Source organism: Oncorhynchus mykiss, chromosome 11 (assembly GCF_057628025.1).
Source record: "Oncorhynchus mykiss isolate SJ-2025 chromosome 11, ASM5762802v1, whole genome shotgun sequence".
In the NCBI taxonomy this organism is placed as follows: Eukaryota; Metazoa; Chordata; class Actinopteri; order Salmoniformes; family Salmonidae; genus Oncorhynchus; species Oncorhynchus mykiss.
This window is the reverse complement of record NC_143032.1, coordinates 1,383,905-1,401,821: the sequence shown is the minus strand read 5'-3', so window position 1 is coordinate 1,401,821 and position 17,917 is coordinate 1,383,905.

Here is a 17,917-nt window from a genome sequence, read left to right as displayed (position 1 = left end):
GAACTACAAAAATCTCTGAAACTGGAAACACTTATCTCCCTCACTAGCTTTAAGCACCAACTGTCAGAGCAGCTCACAGATTACTGCACCTGTACATAGCCCACCTATAATTTAGCCCAAACAACTACCTCTTTCCCTACTGTATTTAATTAATTAATTTATTTTGCTCCTTTGCACCCCATTATTTGTATTTCTACTTTGCACATTCTTCCATTGCAAATCTACCATTCCAGTGTTTTACTTGCTATATTGTATTTACTTTGCCACCATGGCCTTTTTTTGCCTTTACCTCCTTTCTCACCTCATTTGCTCACATCGTATATAGACTTGTTTATACTGTATTATTGACTGTATGTTTGTTTTACTCCATGTGTAACTCTGTGTCGTTGTATCTGTCGAACTGCTTTGCTTTATCTTGGCCAGGTCGCAATTGTAAATGAGAACTTGTTCTCAACTTGCCTACCTGGTTAAATAAAGGTGAAATAAATAAATAAAAAATAAAAATTGGTGCTATGGTGTGAGGCCAGCCTCCAGGGGAGGTAAAGCTGAGGACATCTTGTCCTCACCAGTCTCTTTATTAGTTGTGTGCTGTTTTGTACCGTACGGTTGTGGTAGTTGTTGGTTTTGACATGGAATCATAGTATTTGATATAGCTACACTCCTTCAACATCGTGACTCCTTTGTCTGTTTCACAAAAGACCAGTGTTTGTCATGACAGGTGATTGCTGTATTTTAAGCTTTGTGTCTCATCTAGTTAGCTTCATCATCTCTTTTGATTTGGCTGAAGATACTATAGTGGTGAGTCTCAAAGGATTCCACTAACAACTAGTCAACAACACTGGATAGAAATATCTCACTGATCACCCCCAAAGCCAACACCTCATTTGGCCGCCTTTCCTTCCAGTTCTCTGCTGCCAGTGACTGGAACGAATTGCAAAAATCGCTGAAGTTGGAGACTTTTATTTCCCTCACCAACTTTAAATATCAACTATCTGAGCAGCTAACCGATCACTGCAGCTGTACATAGTCCATCTGTAAATAGCCCACCCAATCTATCTACCTCATCCCCATACTGTTTATATCTATTTACTCTTCTGCTCTTTTGCACACCAGTATCTCTACCTGCACATGTTCATCTGATCATTTATCACTCCAGTGTTAATCTGCTAAATTGTAATTATTCACTCCTATGGCCTATTTATTGCCTTACCTCTTCATGCCTTTTGCACACAATGTTTATAGAGTTTATTTTTTTATACTGCGTCATTGACTTGTTTGTGTCATTGGCTTGTTTATTGTTTACTCCATGTGTAACTCTGTGTTGTTGTTTGTGTCATCTTGCCAGGTAGCAGTTGTAAATGAGAACTTGTTCTCAACTAGTCTACCTGGTTAAATAAAGGTGTTCTCAACTAGCCTACCTGGTTAAATAAAGGTGTTCTCAACTAGTCTACCTGGTTAAATAAAGGTGTTCTCAACTAGTCTACCTGGTTAAATAAAGGTGTTCTCAACTGGCCGACCTGGTTAAATAAAGGGGAAGTAAAATAAAATAAAATGAATAGGAGAGCCTGGGAAAACAGGTTTTGACATCTTGATTCTCTCAGAGCTGTGATGCCTCAGCCACAGTCTACAGGGGTGTCTACTGTGTAATGCCTCCGCCACAGTCTACAGGGGTGTCTACTGTGTGATGCCTCAGCCACAGTCTACAGGGGTGTCTACTGTGTGATGCCTCAGCCACAGTCTACAGGGGTGTCTACTGTGTGATGCCTCAGCCACAGTCTACAGGGGTGTCTACTGTGTGATGCCTCAGCCACAGTCTACAGGGGTGTCTACTGTGTGATGCCTCAGCCACAGTCTACAGGGGTGTCTACTGTGTGATGCCTCAGCCACAGTCTACAGGGGTGTCTACTGTGTGATGCCTCAGCCACAGTCTACAGGGGTGTCTACTGTGTGATGCCTCAGCCACAGTCTACAGGGGTGTCTACTGTGTGATGCCTCAGCCACAGTCTACAGAGGGGTGTCTACAGAGGGGTGTCTACAGAGGGGTGTCTACAGAGGGGTGTCTACAGAGGGGTGTCTACAGAGGGGTGTCTATAGTGGGGTGTCTACAGAGGGGTGTCTACAGAGGGGTGTCTACAGTGCATTCAGAAAGTATTCAGATTTTACATTTTGTTACATTTCAGCTTTATTCTAAACTTGATAAAATGTTTGTTTTTCCCCTTCATGAATCTACACACAATGCCCCATAATGACAAAGCAAAAACAGGTTAAGATTTTTTAGCAAATGTATTAAAAATAAATGTTCATATTACATTTACATTCAGACCATGTGTGACCTACCACCTTATGTATCAACATTTGAAATGGTGTTTTTACATTGGATAAAGTAGAGACTCAGAGCTACAAAATGGTATATAGTACTCTACATTTGAGGAACAATGGGAAAGTAATTCTGCTTTGAAAGTTGATCAACTTGTCAACTCACTTTTGAGAAAATGGCCTTTGAATGTTTTGCTATCAAGTGAAGAATTCCTCTTTGTCTACACCCATTTAGCACCGTTCACAACCTCTGAAGCTTTAGCTCCACCCATTCAGCATCGTTCACACCCTCTTAAGCTTTAGCTCCACCCATTCAGCACCGTTCACACCCTCTGAAGCTTTAGCTCCACCCATTCAGCATCGTTCACACCCTCTGAAGCTTTAGCTCCACCCATTCAGCATCGTTCACACCCTCTGAAGCTTTAGCTCCACCCATTCAGCATCGTTCACACCCTCTGAAGCTTTAGCTCCACCCATTCAGCATCGTTCACACCCTCTGAAGCTTTAGCTCCACCCATTCAGCATCGTTCACACCCTCTGAAGCTTTAGCTCCATCCATCTCGTTTCACTCCCGGAGCGTTCAGAGCTTCACCCTTGACTCTCTGGCTGATGATTTGTTTACCTCTGGATAACATGAAGACAACCTAACCAGCTCTACTGGCGAGAAAATCATTATGCTTTTTTGCAGATGTTTACTGACAACGGCCATATTCAACAGGTGTTAGCTATTTAAACAACAATGAACAGTGCCACAGTGCTGGGAGCTAACCAACCATGTTCCCTTCTTGCTAACATTAGGCTCTAACTAGAACAGTACACAGCTCTGGGATATGAATAACAACATCAGCTAGGGAGCCAGCCAGCTAACATTAGCTAGCTAGCTAACAGTACACTTTAGCTTGAAATTAAACCACTTTCTGTCAACATTAGAAAATGTGTACTATCTGAAAATGTAGCTGGCTAACGCTAGACTATCTTACCTGTATACATCATCATGCATGATGGACGCGTCTTCTGTCAGGAATGCCATACCATGGTTGCTCTTAGTTTGAAGATGTAATCCGGAGACAGGTGTTTCCTCCATGTCTTTAGCTATCATACTCTAATTACACTGATTTCAAAAGTCGATCCTCCAGAAAGATACATTTTTAAAAAGCCGCGTTTCGACAGGATTACCAACAGAGACTGACGAGCTCAAAAATACCAATCTAAACTCCTCTCTCGGCATGTCCAGCCCACTCATTATCTCAGCCAATCATGGCCAGTGGGACGGTTGCTCACTTTATATGTGGCTTAACCAACAAGGCTCGTAATTTAACATTTTTATTCGTATTTACAGATGGCATCCAAGTTTGTTAAGGCAAATGAAAATGCTTGAGAAGGCATTTTTGCCACAAAAAAAAGCATTTTGATGAAATGGATCTTCGATGAAGACGTGACTTGTGACGTACCTCTCGTTTCCTGAATCTGGTCACATAATTATTCAGACCCTTTACTCAACACTTTGTTGAAGCACCTTTGGCAGCGATTGAGTCTCGGGTATGACGCTACAAGCTTGGCACACCTGTATTTTGGGTAGTTTCTGCCATTCTTCTCTGCAGATCTTCTCAAGCTCAGTCAGGTTGGATGAGGAGTGTTGCTGCACAGCTATTTTCAGGTCTTTCCAGAGATGTTCGATCTGGTTCAAGTCCGGGCTCTGGCTGGAAGAACATTCAGAGACTTGTCCCGAAGCCACTCCTGCGCTGTCTTTGCTGTGTGCTTAGGGTCGTTGTCCTGTAGGAAGGTGAACCTTCACTCCAGTCTGAGGTCCTTTTGGAAGGTGATCAGTCACCGCAGTCTGAGGTAATGAGCACTCAGGAGCAAGTTTTCGTCAAGGATCTCTCTGTACTTTGCTCCATTCATCTTTGCCTTGATCCCAATTAACTCCCAGTCCCTGCCACTGAAAAACATTTCCACATCATGATGCTGCCACCACCATGCTTCACCATAGGGATGGTGCCAGGTTTCCTCCAGTTGTGACACTTTACATTCAGGCCAAAGAGTTCCATCTTGGTTTCATCAGACCAGATAATCTTGTTTCTCATGATCTGAGAGTCATTAGGTGCCTTATGGCAAACTCCAAGCGGGCTGTCATGTGCCTTTCACTGAGGAGTGGTTTCCGTCTGACCACTCTACCATAAAGGCCTGATTGGTGGAGTGCTGCAGAGATGGTTGTCCTTCTGGAAGCTTCTCCTATCTACACAGAGGAACTCTAGTGTTCTGTCAACGTGACCATCGGGTTTTTGGTCATCTCCCTGACCAAGGCCCTTCTCCTCCGATAGCTAAGTTTGGTCATGCGGCCAGCTATAGGAAGAGTCTTGGTGATGCCAAAACTTCTTCCATTTAAGAATGATGGAGGCCACTGTGTTGTTGGGGTCCATCAATGCTGCAGACATTTTTTGGTACCCTTCTCCTGATTTGTGCCTCGACAATTCCATAGAGTTCCGACAGATGTGTGCCTTTCCAAATCATGTCCAACCAATTGAATTTACTACAGGTGGACTCCAATCAAGTTGTAGAATCATCTCAAAGATCATAAATGTAAACAGGACCTGAACTTAATTTCGAGTCTTAAAAAAGGGACTGATTTAATTAAGATATTTCTGTTTTTTTATTTCTAATACATTTGCACAAAAAAATCTAAAAACCTGTTTTCACTTTGTCATAATGGGGTATTGTGTGTAGATTGCGGAGATGTGGTTTATTTTTTGAATCCATTTTAGAATAAGGCTGTAACGTAGGGGTCTGAACATTTTCCCAAGGCACCGTATAGTCTGAAGTTTGCATACACTTAGGTTGAAGTCATTAAAACTCGTTTTTCAAACACTCCACAAATTTCTCGTTAACAAACTATAATTTTGGCAAGTCGGTTAGGACATCTACTTTGTGCATGACACAAGTAATTTTTCCAACAATTGTTTACAGACAGACTATTTCACTTATAATTCACTGTATCACAATTAATTGGGTCAGAAGTTTACATACACTAAGTTGACTGTGCCTTTAAACAGCTTGGAAAATTCCAGAAAATGATGTCATGACTTCATAAGCTTCTGACATCATTCGAGTCAATTGGAGATGTACCTGTGAATGTATTTCAAGGCCTACCTTCAAACTCAGTGCCAGAATTGTAGGCCTCCTTGCTCAAAAACAATTTTTCAGTTCTTCCCATGAACTTGGATTTGTTAACACTTCGTGCCATTGGAACACAGGAGTGATGGTTAAAAATCAGCCATTACCAGCTACAATAGTCATCATCAATTTGATGTTATTTTAATGGACAACATTAATTGGGGTATGTATGATAGTATCTGTTTTAATTGGTGCCCTGATGCTATACGCCGCCTCAGAAAGAGCCTGTTCCCTACCCTGTTGAGGTGAGTCCTGAGAGTACATTTTATATTTGAGACAATTATCCAGAGCAACTTGGGTTAGGTGCCTTGCTCAAGGGCACATTGACAGATTTTTCACCAATTTTAACCTCTAGGCTACGTGCAGCAGTGCAGCTGGTGGCCCCACTCCTAGATCCCAATGGCCCCTTTCCTGCCCCCCCCCCCTTCCTACTCCCCCTTTACTCTCCTCTCTCTCACCCCGCTCTCCTCTCTCTTTCCCCCCTGATGCTTTTCTCTATTGATCAAAGCTCACAGCTCAAACTGGTCTTCAACTTCCTGCCCAATCCGGGCTAAACCTGTCATTTCTGCATATTATTTAAGCTAATGGGCTTTGGCTGATCCCTGGCTGATCCCTGGCCGAGCCTTGGATGTGACAATAATTAGTCTGAGGGTATTGGGACTAGACGTAGGAGGGGGTATAGGCCAGTAGCCACCTCACTGCAAAGCTCTCTCTCCTCTGTTCAAACAATCACCTATTCACCTAACTTCTCTGTCCAAACAACCACCCATTCAATGTCTGCACTCCTCTCTCCTCCATCCAAACAACCACCCATTCACCTCACTTCACTCCTCCACTCCTCCATCCAAACAACCACCCAAACAACCACCCACCCGTCTCTCGCTATCCCATCTCGCTGTCTCTCGCTATCCCATCTCGCTGTCTCTCTCTATCCCATCTCGCTGTCTCTCTCTATCCCATCTCGCTGTCTCTCTCTATCCCATCTCGCTGTCTCTCTCTATCCCATCTCGCTGTCTCTCTCTATCCCATCTCGCTGTCTCTCTCTATCCCATCTCGCTGTCTCTCGCTATCCCATCTCGCTGTCTCTCGCTATCCCATCTCGCTGTCTCTCTCTATCCCATCTCGCTGTCTCTCTCTATCCCATCTCGCTGTCTCTCGCTATCCCATCTCGCTGTCTCTCTCTATCCCATCTCGCTGTCTCTCGCTATCCCATCTCGCTGTCTCTCTCTATCCCATCTCGCTGTCTCTCTCTATCCCATCTCGCTGTCTCTCGCTATCCCATCTCGCTGTCTCTCGCTATCCCATCTCGCTGTCTCTCGCTATCCCATCTCGCTGTCTCTCTCTATCCCATCTCGCTGTCTCTCTCTATCCCATCTCGCTGTCTCTCTCTATCTATCCCATCTCACTCTCTCTCTATCCCATCTCGCTGTCTCTCGCTATCCCATCTCGCTGTCTCTCGCTATCCCATCTCGCTGTCTCTCTCTATCCCATCTCGCTGTCTCTCTCTATCCCATCTCGCTGTCTCTCTCTATCCCATCTCGCTGTCTCTCTCTATCCCATCTCGCTGTCTCTCGCTATCCCATCTCGCTGTCTCTCTCTATCCCATCTCGCTGTCTCTCTCTATCCCATCTCGCTGTCTCTCGCTATCCCATCTCGCTGTCTCTCGCTATCCCATCTCGCTGTCTCTCGCTATCCCATCTCGCTGTCTCTCTCTATCCCATCTCGCTGTCTCTCTCTATCTATCCCATCTCACTCTCTCTCTATCTCCCATATTTTATTACCTTTATTGAAGTTGTCAGTTGAGAACAAATTCTTATTTTCAATGACGGCCTTGGAACAGTGGGTTAACTGCCTTGTTCAGGGGCAGAACGACAGATTTTTACCTTGTCAGTTCGGTGATTCAATCTTCCAACCTTTCGGTTACTAGTCCAACGCTCTAACCACTTGGCTACCTGCCGTCCCATATCTCTCTCCCTCTCATTCTCTCTCTCGTTCGCTCTCTCTTTTCCCCAAAAATTAAGTCAGAGTGCAGAAACAGGTACAAAAGTAACTGTAAATAGCCAGGAATGTTAATTCGGCATTAATTGGTTTCCTCTTAAACTGTGTGGACCTTTGACAGCATCCCCCTCCCTTTCCTCCACCCCTCTCTGCCAACTCATTAAAGGGATAGCCCCTTTCTCAGTGTTTACTGAACAAGGTCTGTCTATATTAAATGGATAGCCCCTTTCTCAGTGTTTACTGAACAAGGTCTGTCTATATTAAATGGATAGCCCCTTTCTCAGTGTTTTCTGAAGAAGGTCTGTCTAGATTAAATGGATAGCCCCTTTCTCAGTGTTTTCTGAACAAGGTCTGTCTAGATTAAATGGATAGCCCCTTTCTCAGTGTTTTCTGAACAAGGTCTGTCTATATTAAAGGGATAGCCCCTTTCTCAGTGTTTTCTGAACAAGGTCTGTCTAGATTAAATGGATAGCCCCTTTCTCAGTGTTTTCTGAACAAGGTCTGTCTATATTAAGTGGATAGCCCCTTTCTCAGTGTTTACTGAACAAGGTCTGTCTATATTAAATGGATAGCCCCTTTCTCAGTGTTTTCTGAACAAGGTCTGTCTATATTAAATGGATAGCCCCTTTCTCAGTGTTTACTGAACAAGGTCTGTCTAGATTAAATGGATAGCCCCTTTCTCAGTGTTTTCTGAACAAGGTCTGTCTAGATTAAAGGGACAGCCCCTTTCTCAGTGTTTTCTGAACAAGGTCTGTCTATATTAAGTGGATAGCCCCTTTCTCAGTGTTTACTGAACAAGGTCTGTCTATATTAAAGGGATAGCCCCTTTCTCAGTGTTTACTGAACAAGGTCTGTCTAGATTAAATGGATAGCCCCTTTCTCAGTGTTTTCTGAACAAGGTCTGTCTATATTAAAGGGATAGCCCCTTTCTCAGTGTTTACTGAACAAGGTCTGTCTATATTAAAGGGATAGCCCCTTTCTCAGTGTTTTCTGAACAAGGTCTGTCTATATTAAAGGGATAGCCCCTTTCTCAGTGTTTTCTGAACAAGGTCTGTCTATATTAAATGGATAGCCCCTTTCTCAGTGTTTTCTGAACAAGGTCTGTCTATTAAAGGGATAGCCCCTTTCTCAGTGTTTTCTGAACAAGGTCTGTCTATATTAAAGGGATAGCCCCTTTCTCAGTGTTTACTGAACAAGGTCTGTCTATATTAAAGAGATAGCCCCTTTCTCAGTGTTTACTGAACAAGGTCCGTCTATATTTTCAGCAGCACAGTAAAAGACAATGGACGGATTATTCTTAGCTGACCTCGTATATTAACACATTATTTGTTTGGTGGAAAAAGGGTGAAAATCGATTTAAACACTTCACAAGCTTTCTTTAAACACTTCAATATCTTTATCGAAGTGTTAAATGTGAATCTATTGTGATCTGTGTTGTAGCTCTTAGTGTACTCCAGCTCAGCTCAGCTCTCTCTCTCTCTCTCTGTCTCTTTGTGTCTCTCTCTCTGTTTCTCTCTGTCTCTCTCTGTCTCTTTGTGTCTCTCTCTCTCTCTCTCTGTATCTCTGTCTCTGTCTCTCTGTCTCTTTCTCGCTGTGTGTCTCTCTCTCTCTGTGTATCTCTCTCTCTCTCTCTCTCTCTCTGTCTCTTTGTGTCTCTCTCTCTGTCTCTCTCTGTCTCTCTCTGTGTATCTCTGTCTCTGTGTCTCTCTGTGTCTCTTTCTCGCTGTGTGTCTCTCTCTCTGTCTCTCTCTCTCCCTCTCTCTCTGTGACTTTGTCTCTCTCTGACTTTGTGTCTCTCTGTCTTTGTGTTGCTCTCTCTCTCTCTCTCTCTCCAAACTTTCACTTGGCTCTCATCAAGCGATGAAAGAGAAACTAACCAGCATGTCAGGCGAACTCAGCTGCCTAGGAACAGGGCCAGTCACAAGTGTTATTTGTCACCTCTGAAATGCAAGAAAAACTGCATTGTTTTGTCCAAAGTATTGAGCATGATTGATGTTTCAGAGTCACAATGGCATCATTCATTTCTCTCCTTGGGTTTCTGCCTGAATTGATGTCATTCATACCTTTTCATGGCATATTTAATGTTCTGGAGGAGCATGAAAACATGCTGTCTTTTCATGTGTGAGCAGACGACAGCGAGCAGAGAGGAAAGGTACGGGACAGTAGCATTACTAGAACGAGTGAAGTTGAATCATCCTGTCCATCTCACCCAGAAATAATTTAATAAGAATCTTTTGGTCTTTAATAAGATATTTTACCTTTATTTAACTAGGCAAGACAGTTAAGAACAAATTCTTATTTTCAATGACAGCCTAGGAACAGTGTTCAAGGGCAGAACGACAGATTTGTCAGCTCAGGGATTTGAACTTGCAACCTTCCAGTTGCTAGTCCACCACTCTAACCACTAGGCTACCCTGCCGCCCCACTAGGCTACCCTGCCATGTCCTGCCACAATACCCTGAGAACAGGAGGTCTGAATACAACAAGAAGGCAAGACCAAAACATGAAGGTCTCTACAGGGAGGAACACTCCTTCTGTTGGTTTTCAGACATTCTGTAGAATTTGTGTTTTCCAGCTTGGTTATAATAGTGTTGGAACAGTCATCAGTAGGAAAGGAGAGTTTGTCTGGGGATATCTGTAGTGTTGATTTTTTTTTTTTGAAATACATGAAAAAAACCTATTTTCATAAACAGCGGAATAATCACATCTTGATTGGAAACATCATCAGGAATAAATTGTTTGGCGACATCCTCAGTGATATTTACTTTACTTTTTAGTAATTTATTAATAACAGTTGCTCTTATCCCGATTTACAGTCAGTGCATTCATCTTAAGATTGCTTGGTGGGAGAACCACATGTCACAGGCAATAAGTAAGTCCCCTTTGGAAGTTAGAGATAGAAAGGGAGGGGGGGGTGGCGGTTATGTGGGGGGTGTTCAGGGGCCAAGTGTTGGCTTCAGGAACGTTTTTGGTTTCTTTTGTTTACGTGATGGGAATGGAGATAAGAAATAGAAACTTGAAGACTCAATGTAGAGTTTGATCTGAAGCCATACTTGTGATAATTTCATTTTTTTATGTTTTTGTTTTCCGTTGTAAATAATGCTTGTAGGTCTGTGTAGCCAAACTGTGATCGTATGCTATCCATTCATGTTTTGTATGTTTTCTATTTATATCTGTAGATCAACCAATGAAAATTAAGCAAAAAAACGGCCATGATTACGAGTGGTGGAAAAAGTACCCAATTTTCATTCTTGCTTAAAAGTAAAGATACCTTAATAGAAAATGACTCAAGTCAACCAATAAAATATTACTTGAGTAAAAGTATAAAAGTGTTTGGTTTTACTTAAGTACCAAAAGTAAATGGAATTGCTAAAATGTACTTAAGTATCAAAAGTAAAACTAAAAGTATCAACCCTTTCAACTGTCAAATATTCAAACCAGACGACATAATTTCCTTGAACACTCCAACACTCAGACATCATTTACAAACGAAGCATGTGTGTTTAGTGAGTCCACTAGATAAGAGGCAGTAGGAATGACCAGGAATGTTCTCTTAATAAGTGTGTTAATTGGACCATTTTCCTGTCAAGATGTAACTTGTGGGGAAATGTATGGAGTAAAAAGTACATCATTATTTTCTTTACGAATGTAGTGAAGTAAAAGTTGGGGAAAATATAAATACTAAAGTAAAATACAGATACCACAAAAAAACTACTTAAGTAGTACTTTAAAGTAATTTTACTTTTAAGTTAAAACCTCTCTGGGATAGGGTCTAGTTTCCTGAATTTCTGCCTGACTGACATGCCCAAAATAAACTGCCTGTTACTCAGGCCCAGAAGCCAGGATATGCATAGATATGCATACACCATTAAGTTTCTAAAACTGTTAAAATGATGTCTGAGACTATAACAGAATTGATATGACAGGGAAAAATCGGAAGAAAAACCAACCAGAATTACTTTTTTAGGACCCAGGCTCTTATACTGGAAACCTATTGTTCCTATGTTAATCCGTCTCCCAGATTGCAATTCCCATGGCTTCCACTAGATGTCAGTTTTTATTCAATGTTTCAGAATTTTGAGTTTTGGTTAGGACCACACCGGAACAATAACAATCTTTTAGTGCACTAGGGAGAGGGCACACGCTTACTAATTTTGCTTTCCTATTGAAAATACTACTTTCCGTATGGAATATTGTGGTTTATTTAAATTTTAGAGTACCTGAGGATTGAATAGAAACATTGTTTGACTTGTTTGGATGAAGTTTAGCAATCGCCTTTTGGATTCCTTTGTCTGCATGTTGATGAGTGGATAACTGAAATTGTTTAGTTGGCGCCATCAGACTTTTTGATATAAAGAAGGATTTTGTCTAACAAAATGACCATTCATGTTGTAGCTGGGTCCCTTGGGATTGCAAACAGAGGAAGATCTTCAAAAGTAAGTGATTTATTTAATCAATATTTGTAATTTTATAAATCCTGTGCTGGTTGAAAAATATGTTGATGTGGGGCGCCATCCTCAGACAATCGCATGGTATGCTTTCGCAGTAAAGTGTACTGTAAATCGGACAATGCAGTTAGATTAACCCTAATTTAAGCTTTTAAATGATATAAGATACTTGTATGTTCATGAATGTTTACTATTACGATTATTTATTTGAATTGTGCGCCCTCCAAATTCACCGGATGTTGTCGGCTGGTGTCCCGCTAGTGGAACGCCTATCCTATACCACTGATGATTACAGACACCTGTGTGTCCTTTCAAACTATACAAACTAGTGACCTGTCGTGTTTTTCATTATACCCTGATGAAGACAGCTTGTCTATTACTTGGTAATAAATGATTGCATCTGAGCTCCTAGAGTCCTTTTTTATTGAAGAAATACAAACGTTGGTGGAAGGTGAAGGAAGTCAAGAAATCTTGTCAGTAGAAACTAAATTGAGATTTTAAATCACACTTTTGCAGTTTTTGCAGTTTGAGACATGAGTCATAAATTCATGACTATACTTCGTATACTGCATTGCTTTCTCTCAATAGCATTTTAGCTTAGCCTACAGTACCGCGTAGTCACAATGCGTGATGTTACACTGAAGATTAAATCATTCAATGTGATTCTTGAGTCTAGCGCTGCACCTGTTCTGCTCCATGCCAGACAGTTGCTTTCAGCCAGATCCGTTTTTGATAGTATGATACGGAAGCTGGGAGTTACTTCCACCCCAAAGAACCGTGTTCAAAGGCCCAACTGACACAATGAGAAAGCCATCCATCACAAAGCCAGAGACAATTAGGGTAGAAAAAGTATCTCTCTCGCTCTCTCTCCCCCCTCTCCCCCCCACCCTCTCTTTCGCTCTCCCTGTCTCTCTCTCTCTCCCAGCCTCTCTCTCTCTACCTCACTCTCCACCTTATCTACCCCCCCCCCCTTTCTGTCTTTCTCTCTCTCTCTCGTTTTCTTCCTTCCCTTCCTGGGTTAATACTGTCTTTTCCAAACTCTTTACCTCTATCTAGGGGAACAGCCAGGGAATATCCAAGGCTTCATTTTGTTTTAATTGTGATGTAGTGTCCTACTGGTTACTTTGTATACCCCCCCTGGCTCCTCCCTGATCTTCCTGGCTCCTCCCTGATCCTTATGGTTCCTCCCTGTTGTGATGTAGTGTCCTACTGGTTACTTTGTATACCCCCCCTGGCTCCTCCCTGATCTTCCTGGCTCCTCCCTGATCCTTATGGTTCCTCCCTGTTGTGATGTAGTGTCCTACTGGTTACTTTTTCAATACGTTCTGTGTGAGCCGAGACCAGAACAGACCAGACCAGACCATTTCAATACGTTCTGTGAGAACCCAGAACAGTCCAGACTAAACTAGACCAGACCAGACCAGACTAGACTAGACTAGACTAGACTAGATGAAACCATTTCAATATGTTCTGTAAGAACCCGACCAGACTAGCCTAGACTAGACTAGACCAGACTAGACTAGACCAGACTAAATCATATCAATGTGTTTTGTGAGACCAGACCAGACTAGCCTAGACTAGACTAGACCAGACCAGACTAGACTAGACCAGACTAGATCATATCAATGTGTTCTGTGAGACCAGACTAGACTAGACTAGACTAGACTAGACTAGACTAGACCAGACTAGACCAGACTAAATCATATCAATGTGTTTTGTGAGACCAGACTAGACTAGACCAGACTAAATCATATCAATGTGTTTTGTGAGACCAGACCAGACTAGACTAGACCAGACTAAATCATATCAATGTGTTTTGTGAGACCAGACCAGACTAGACTAGACCAGACTAAATCATATCAATGTGTTTTGTGAGACCAGACCAGACTAGACTAGACCAGACTAGATCATATCAATGTGTTCTGTGAGACCAGACTAGACTAGACTAGACTAGACTAGACTAGACTAGACTAGACCAGACTAAATCATATCAATGTGTTCTGTGAGACTAGACTAGACTAGACTAGACTAGACTAGACTAGACCAGACTAGATCATATCAATGTGTTCTGTGAGACCAGACTAGACTAGACTAGACCAGACTAGATCATATCAATGTGTTCTGTGAGACCAGACTAGACTAGACTAGACCAGACTAGATCATATCAATGTGTTCTGTGAGACCAGACTAGACTAGACTAGACTAGACTAGACTAGACTAGACCAGACTAAATCATATCAATGTGTTCTGTGAGACTAGACTAGACTAGACTAGACCAGACTAGCCTAGACTAGACTAGACCAGACTAGATCATATCAATGTGTTCTGTGAGACCAGACTAGACTAGACTAGACTAGACTAGACTAGACCAGATGAGATTAGACCAGACCATTTCAATACGTTCTGTGAGAACCCAGACCAGACTATACCAGACCAGACCAGACTATACCAGACCAGACCAGACTATACCAGACCAGACCAGACTATACCAGACCAGACCAGACTATACCAGACCAGACCAGACTATACCAGACCAGACCAGACCAGACCAGACTATACCAGACCAGACCAGACTATACCAGACCAGACCAGACTATACCAGACCAGACCAGACTATACCAGACCAGACCAGACTATACCAGACCAGACCAGACTATACCAGACCAGACCAGACTATACCAGACCAGACCAGACTATACCAGACCAGACCAGACTATACCAGACTATACCAGACTATACCAGACCAGACTACTTACTATATGCTATATACTATATGGTCTGTTATGTTATAGATAATATATATTTGTTATGCTGTGGCCTGTCATCTAATAGATAATATATATTTCTATATGGTCTGTCATCTAATATAAACTATATATTTCTATATGGTCTGTTATGTTATAGATACTATATATTTTTTATGCTGTGGTCTGTCATGTAATAGATAATATATATTTCTATATGGTCTATGATTTTATCCTTCGAATCCTAAGCATCCCGCTAGCGGGGCAACTTTTGATGACACAGGAGGGCATGCAATTCAAATAAATGATCATAAAAATTATGAATATTAAACATATAGGTACATACAAGTGTCTTATATTGGTTAAAAGCTTAAATTCTTGTTACTCTAACTGCACTTTCTGATTCACAGTAGCTATTACAGCGAAAACATGCCATGCGATTGTTTGAGGATGGTGACCCACTTCAAAATATTTTTCCACCTGCACAGGTTTCATAAATTCACAAATAGCGATTAAATATTCACTTACTTTTTGAAAATCTTCCTCTGATTTGTCATCCAAAGGGTTCCAGCTATAACATGTAGTGTCATTTTGTTACATTAAAATATAACAATAATACATAATATAATAATATAATATAATATAATACAATCCAAAAATCTACCCCTAACCTTTGTGAAACTAAAAACACACATAAGCGCCCCCCCAAACAGAATTCCTATCACAGCCAGCACAGTTCAGTTTAAAGCAGGTTCTGTGTGAATAGTAGGGTGGATACACAGATACAGCATAATGCAAGTCAAACTACGTTCAATTTACTCCTCAGATACCCTAAAATGTTATCAAACTATACTTTTTCTTAGGGAAAGTAGTATGCCCAATAGGAAAATGATTTTAGCAGGTAAGTTCTGTCTTCATGGAGAGCGCAAACGCAAATTTCCAATACTGTGCCATTGTACTAAAACTGATATTTCTTCTTCGTTTTGGAAGTTACAAGCCTGACACCATGAATATAGACTGCTGATTCCCTGTGGAAGCCATAGGAAGTGCATCCAGGGAGCTAATTCCCAGTATACCCTTATACATTCCATTGCAAGTGCCTGGTCTCTCTCAAAAAAAAATCCAATTGGTTTTTCTTTGGATTTTCTCCTACCATATCTATTGTGTTATATTCACCTACAGTATTCTTACATTTTCACAAACTGCAAAGTGTCTTCTTTCCAATGATACCATTGATATGCTTGCTTCAGGACTTGAGCAACAGGCAGTTAGTTACCTTTGGGCAAGTCATTCAGGCAGATATTGAGAAAAAAAGGAGCCTAAATATATTCTATATGCTGTGGTCTGTCATGTCATAGATACTGTGTATTTAGATATGCTGTGGTATGATATGTTACAGATTTACTGTATTTATATATGCTGGGGTTTGTCATGTTATAGATACTATGCATTTCTATGTGCTGTGGTCTGTCACGTTATAGATAATATGTATGTATATATATATATATATATATATATATGTGTGTGTGTGTGTGTGTGTGTGTATGTATGTTGTGGTAGATACTATGTATTTTGTCATGTTCTGTCATGTAAAGTATGTTATGGATACTATATATTTCTATATGCTGTGATCTGTCATCTTGTAGATAATGTGCATTTTTTGTAGTTTGTCATGTTATAGATACTATATATTTCAATATGCTGTGGTCTGTTGTGTAATAGATACTATATATTTCAATATGCTGTGGTCTGTTATGTTATAGATACAATGTATATATGTTCTGTGATGTCATCAAAATCAGTATATTAGGGGGTGGTGATGAGTCAATTAGTATATTAGGGGGTGGTGATGAGTATATTAGGGGGTGGTGATGAATCTATATATCAGTACTTTAGGGGGTGGTGATGAATCTCAGTATATTAGCTGGTGGTAATGACTCTTTCAGTATATTAGGGGTGGTGATGAGTATCAGTACTTTAGGGGGTGGTGATGAGTCTTTCAGTATATTAGGGGTTGGTGATTAGTATCAGTACTTTAGGGGGTGGTGATGAATCTTTCAGTATATTAGGGGGTGGTGATGAATCTATCTATCAGTACTTTAGCTGCCGGTGATTAGTCTATATATCAGTATTTTAGGGGGTGGTGATGAGTATTTCAGTATATTAACGGTTGGTGATGAGTCTGAGTACTTTAGACTCATCACCACCCCCTAATATACTGATATATAGACTCATTACCACCCCGTAAAGTACTGATAGACTCATCACCAACCCCTAATATACTGATAGATTCATCACCACCCCCTATCTATCAGTACTTTATGGGGTGGTGATGAGTCTATCAGTATATCAGGGGGTGGTGTTGAGTCTATATCAGTATATTAGGGGTGGTGATGAGCCTATCAGTATATTAGCGGGTGGTGATGAGTATATTAAGGGGTGGTGATGAGTATCAGTATATTAGGGGGTGGTGATGAGTCTTTCAGTATATTAACGGTTGGTGATGAGTATCAGTACTTTAGGGGGTGGTGATGAATCTTTCAGTATATTAGGGGGTGGTGATGAGTCTGTCAGTATATTAGGGTTGGTGATGAGTCTGTCAGTATATTAGGGGGTGGTGATGAGTCTGTCAGTATATTAGGGGGTGGTGATGAGTCTGTCAGTATATTAGGGTTGGTGATGAGTCTGTCAGTATATTAGGGGGTGGTGATGAGTCTGTCAGTATATTAGGGTTGGTGATGAGTCTGTCAGTATATTAGGGGGTGGTGATGAGTCTGTCAGTATATTAGGGTTGGTGATGAGTCTGTCAGTATATTAGGGTTGGTGATGAGTCTGTCAGTATATTAGGGGGTGGTGATGAGTCTGTCAGTATATTAGGGTTGGTGATGAGTCTGTCAGTATATTAGGGGGTGGTGATGAGTATATCTATCACTATATTAGTGGGTGGTGATGAGTCTATATATCAGTATAATAGGAGGTGGAGATGAGTCTAACAGTGTATTAGGGGAGGTAATGAGTCTACCTATCTGTATTTTAGGGGGTGGTGATGAGACTATCAGTTTATTAGGGGGTGGTGATGAGCCTGTCAGTATAATAGGGGGTGGAGATGAGTCTGTCAGTATATTAGGGGGTGGTGATGAGTATATCTATCACTATATTAGTGGGTGGTGATGAGTCTATATATCAGTATAATAGGAGGTGGAGATGAGTCTAACAGTGTATTAGGGGAGGTAATGAGTC